Here is a 6,000-nt window from a genome sequence, read left to right on the forward strand (position 1 = left end):
AAAAGGAGAGAAATCTTCCTAAAATGTGTAACCCAATTTCTCTTGAGTAAGGAAATACCTCATATGTGTATGTCAAGTGTTCGGCAGGCGCAGTAGAGGGCTCAGAAGGAAAGAAACAACAATGGGATTTTGGAGAGTGAATTTTGCTGAAATGTCACATTTAGGAAGCCCCTATGGTACCAGAAAGCAGAAAACGCCCCATGTGGCATACCATTTTGGAAACTACACCCCTCAAGACACGTATAAAGGGATCCAGTGAGCCTTAACACCCCACAGGTGTTTGACGGCTTTTCATTAAATTCGGATGTGTAAATGAAAATAATTATATTTTTCACTAAAGTGCAAATTTTTTTCCCAAATTTACCATTTTTACAAAGCGTAATGGGAGAAAATGCCCCCCAAAATTTGTAACCCCCTCTCTTCTGAGTATGGAAATACCCCATGTTAGGACGTAAAATGCTCTGAGGGTGAACTACAATGCTCAGAAGAGAAGGAGTCACGTTTGGCTTTTGGAAAGCAAATTTTGCTGAAATGGTTTTTGGGGGGCATGTCCCATTTAGGAAGCTCCTATTGTGCCAGAACAGCAAAAAAATAACATGGCATACTATTTTGGAAACTACACCCCTCAAGGAATGTAACAAGGGGTACAGTGAGCCTCAACACCTCACAGGTGTTTGACGACTTTTTGTTAAAGTTGGACGTGTAAATTTTTAATTTTTGCAAGGGGTGATAGGAGAAAATTACCCCTAAAATTTGTAACCCCATTTCTTCTGAGTATGGAAATACCCCATGTGTGGACATCAAGTGCTTTGCTGGCGCACTACAATGCTCAGAAGAGGAGGAGCGCCATTGAGCTTTTAGAGAGAGAATTTGTTTGGAATGGAAGTCAGGGGCCATGTGCGTTTACAAAGCCCCCCCGTGGTGCCAGAACAGCGGGACCCCCCTCATGTGACCCCATTTTGGAAACTACACCCCTCACAGAATTTAATAAGGGGTGCAGTGAGTATTTACTCCCCACTAGCGTTTGACAGATCTTTGGAACAGTAGGCTATGCAATTAAAAAATTTCATTTTTCATTTTCACAGACCACTGTTCCAAAAATCTGTCAGACACCTGTGGGGTGTAAATGCACACTGTACCACTTATTACATTACATGAGGGGCGTAGTTTCCAAAATGGGTCACATGTGGGGGGGTCCATTGTTCTGGCACTATGGGGGCTTTGTAAACACACGTGGCCTTCAATTCCGGACAAATTTTCTCTCCAAAAGCCCAATGGCGCTCCTTCTCTTCTGAGCATTGTAGTTCGCCCGCAGAGCATTTTACATCCACATATGGGGTATGTTCTTACTCAGAAGAAATGGGGTTACAAATTTTGGGGGGCTTTTTTTTTCTATTTTCCCTTGTGAAAATGAAAAATTTAGGGTAACACAATTTATTTTTCATTTTCCCATCCAACTTTAATTAAATTTCTTCAAACACCTGTGGGGTGTTAAGGCTCACTATACCCCTTGTTACATTCCGTTAGGGGTGTAGTTTCCAAAATGGAGTCATGGAAATACCCCACAAATATGTGGCCCTAAACTTCCTTTCCTTTAAATATGACAGGGCTCCGAAATGAGAGAGTGCCATGTGCATTTGAGGACTAAATTAGGGATTGCATAGGGGTGGACATAGGGGTATTCTATGCCAGTGATTCCCAAACAGGGTGCCTCGAGCGGTTGCTAAACTGGGGGGACAGTGTAAGGGGGTGTATATGTAGTGTTTTAGCCTTAATTATGTGTTAGTGTATTGTAGTGTAATGTTTTTAGGGTACATTCACACGGGCGGGTTTATGGTGAGTTTCCAGCTAGGAGTTTGCGCTGCGGCAAAAAATTTGCAGCAGCTCAAACTTCAGGAAACTCACTATAAACTCGCCCGTGTGAATGTACCCTGTACATTCATATGGAGGGGCAAACCTCCAGCTGTTTCAAAACTACAACTCCCAGTATGTACTGACAGACCGTGCATGCTGGGAGTTGTACTTTTGAAACAGCTGGAGGCACACTGGTTGGAAACCCTTCAGTTAGGTTCTGTTGCCTAACTCAGTATTTTCCAACCAGTGTGCCAGTCCAGCTGTTTCAAAACTACAACTGAGATGTAGTTATGCAACAGCTGGAGGTACGCAAATACAACTCCCAGCATGCCGAGACAGCTATTTGCTGTTTGGGCATACTGGGATTTGCAGTTTTGGAACATCTAGAGGGCTACTGTTTAGAGACCGCTGCACAGTGATCTCCAAACTGTAGCCCTCCAGATGTTGCTAGGCAACTCACCGGCTTCCGTAGAATCCAGGGAGCCACATCGCTGTCCTCTGCCGCCACCGATCCCCGCCCACTGCTGCTGATCGCCGCCCGCTGCCGATGGGTAGGTGGACCTCCGGCGCTGTTCCCCGACGGTTCCCCGTTCTGCCCAGCCTACGTTAACCCCCGCCCCCGATCTGCTACTGGTCGTCGCTTCTGAACGACCAATCCCCGCCCGCTGCCGCTGATCGCCGCCAGCTGCCGATGGGTAAGTGGACCTCCGGCACTGTGCACCGACGGTTCCCCGTTCTGCCCGGCCACTGTGGGTGGGCAGAATGGGGGAACCGAACGTTAACCCCCCCCCCTGCCCCCGATCTGCTATTGGTCTTTGCTTCTGAACGACCAATAGCAGGGATAGGAGGGGTGCCCCCCCTGCCACCTCACTCCTATCCCTTCAGGAGTATCGTGGGTGTCTTGGACAACCCCGATCCCCCTTACTTTCCGGGTAACCGGGTCACCGTAGACCAGTATGAATTCACCAGTGATTTGCGGCAATTGCCGACATGGGGGGGGGGGGGTTGATCTCAGGACCCCCCTGGGCATTTGCACGGGGTGCCTGCTGATAGATATCAGTAGTCAACCCGGTCCGGTCCCCGCCCGGTGCGCGGCGGGGACCAAAATTCCCACGTGCGTACAGGAACGCCCTTGGTCCTTAAGTACCAGGGAGCGAAGGCGTACCTGTACGCCCTTGGTCCCTAAGTGGTTAATAAACAAATTGCTAAATAAAAGAATGCAGAAATGGTATGTAAAACTAAACTACTGATACAGTGATCCCTCAACTTACAATGGCCTCAACATACAATAGTTTCAACATACAATAGTATTTTCTGGACCATTTTAACTTGAATCCAGACTCAACATGGCTGGAAGAACTGACCAATCAGAACGGATATTTTACTGGAAAAACCCTTGTTACTGAAGTGCATGCACTGAATTCCTGTCCGATAGCACCCTCTACAGTGCAGGGAGGTATTACATGTTCTGTACTACTCTTTACCTGTGCCAGGGTTAGCTGCTCCTTTGGACACCAGGTAAAGGCGACTCCATGATACTTTTTTTGGACATTGTGTGTACTATACAGGACCCTGAAGAAGCTCCTGTCCTCTACATAGACAGTGATTTACAGCAACCAGCAGATCTTTCGTACTTTTATATGTAAGGACTTGCTTTATCTATATTAGTTATCTACCTATTTTTGTTTACTCCTCCCTTTTTCCTATTTTTGGATAAAATTTTGGAGGCTTCAGAACCAATTACCATCTTTCCATAGAGTTATGGTCTCAACATACAATGGTTTCAACATACAATGGTTGCCCTGGAACCAATTAATATTGTAACTTGAGGGACCACTGTACTAACTTATATTAGACAGTCTAAAGATGTGCCAGATTTATATCATACAGCTACTGTGATAAATTTGGTGATTTTGAAAGTTTTACACTGTCCAAGAATCAATAGTATTAATATATCTGCTCCCCTGACAAACAAAAAATATTACCAAAACCAAAATTTACAGCCTGGTCCAGAATTCTGATGTAAACAATTAACTGTACATAGAACACATGGCAAGGGGGAGAGAGGTGCACTGATTCTTATATCATGTGACTCAAGGAATTCTATTGAAAAATGCCCTTTCTTCCACCTATAGAGGACTATGAGAGGAGTAACACCACAATTTTTTTAAGAAAAGGAAAAAAACAAAAACAAAAACAAAAACAAAAAAAAACAACAACATAGCTAGTGAATGCAGTGATTTTGAAAAGTTTCCATTGAGCCCAAAAAAACACCACTAAAGGGTGAGGTAATGCCAAAAATTAAAGGATAACTCCGGGATGTAACAACTTATCCCCTATCTAAAGTGTTAGATCGCTGGGGTCTGACCACTGGGGCCCTCCGTTATCTCCCGCATGGAGCCCCGGCTCCCTGCATGAAACAAGCCCTTTCGACCACAGCACGAACCTGTGGCTGACACGCCCCCTCCATGCAGTCCTATGGCAGAGCCGGAGATTGCCGAAAGCAGCGCTCCAGCTCTCCCATAGAGCTGCCCGGAAGGGGCGTGTCGGCCGCCGCTTTGTGTGGTGGTCAACACGCCCCATTCATGCTGAGAACTGGGGCACCGTTCGGGAGATCCAGCTGTCAGATCCCCCGCGACCTTAGGATAGGGGATAAGTTGTTACATCCAGGAGTTATCCTTTAAAACACTATGTAGGTATGGAATTTCATATTTTCCTATTGACTCCTAGCTAACATCTGGCAGCGGTAGTTTTGTCCCAAATGCATTTTGGGGGCATTTTTTTTCCAGCCTAAAGCAGTGCTCTCCAACATGTAGAGGAAGAGTGGTGCAGTTGCCCATAGCAACCCATTGGATCGCTTCTTTCAAATATTTTGATAAATCTCCCCCATAGAGCCCAGTTCATATAATAATAAGATGATATATGTGCCAGGCTGTGACCAGTTAGTGCCCATCACATGCCAGTCTCATGACCTATTATTTCAGACATATATTTACAGTTGGAGCAATATACAGCTATAATATACATTGGGAGGGAGATTTATCAAAACCTGTGCAGAGGAAAACTTGCCCAGTTGCCCATAGCAACCAATCAGATATCTTCTTTCATTTTAAAAAGGGCCTGTCCAAAATGAAAGAAGAGATCTGATTGGTTGCTATGGGCAACTGGACAACTTTTCCTCTGAACAGGTTTTGATAATTCTCCCCCTGGATGTGTAACTGGACAGAAATATGTGACGATATTAATGAGGGATAATATAGTTTAGAGTAGGACTTACCACTGGATGATCCGGAAAGGATGGTATAACCGGAAAGTGAGGTGTTACCTGAAATAAAAGCACAGACACACAGACACACAACAACAAACAACACACACAGACACTAAGACGCAACAAATAATACAATAATGCACTTGTACGGCTCAGAAATCACAGAATAGCTCCTCCTCTGGCGGTCGCTCCAGCTGAGTGGTTGGTTGTCAGGACAACAGACAAACATACCGTGCAGGTGCCAAGCCAGACCGACCAATCACAGGCCAGCTCACTTGTATCAAGACCAACCAATCACAAACCAGCTCTTTTGTATGTAGATGATCTGCTGGATTCATACATATAATAGGGTTTTAGGATGATTGATAAATCTCCCCAATAATTTTGGATCAATAACCAATATCCCTGCTGAAACCTCTACAATAGTAGGCCCTGACATCAATCCCCTCTAATTATTAATGGAAGTGCCTGTCCTTAATGCAAAAGCTGCTCCTCAGTATATTTCCTATATATAATTTACATTTATAGACACCACACAGGTAAATCCGCATATGTGCTACTCCATGTCACCTGGGACCTCATCCAACTGCTCATATGTTATGTTTCCTTCCTTGTATAGGAGACTGACTTGTAAGCAATAACTAATACAAAGCTTATATATATATATATATATATATATATATATATATATATAAAATAATGAAGGCTTATTGTAAAATAGAAGAATATTTGAAGTCACAAAAGGGTCTTTATGATCTTCCATGACCATTTAAACAGTATAAGGCAGCGTATTATATTCAGACCATGGGGCTATAATTTATCTTACACAACGCAGCTGCTGCAGAGCTTCTTTTGACTTTCAAAATGGTCGGCTCATA

The 6,000-nt window shown here is 44.3% G+C and overlaps 1 protein-coding gene across 11 annotated transcripts in view; it reads right to left on the bottom strand.

Annotated features, from left to right (window-relative positions):
- The window catches only part of LOC130284909 (cilia- and flagella-associated protein 251-like), a 270,512-nt gene extending 264,809 nt beyond the window's left edge, over positions 1-5,703 (bottom strand). For all 11 annotated transcript variants that reach the window (XM_056535855.1, XM_056535846.1, XM_056535853.1 and 8 more), the window contains exon 1: positions 5,132-5,703. The gene's annotated coding sequence lies outside the window, so the exon portion shown is untranslated. The remainder of the gene's footprint in view (positions 1-5,131) is intronic.
- Between the last annotated feature and the right edge of the window lie 297 nt (positions 5,704-6,000).

This window comes from Hyla sarda, chromosome 8 (assembly GCF_029499605.1).
Source record: "Hyla sarda isolate aHylSar1 chromosome 8, aHylSar1.hap1, whole genome shotgun sequence".
NCBI lineage: Eukaryota > Metazoa > Chordata > Amphibia > Anura > Hylidae > Hyla > Hyla sarda.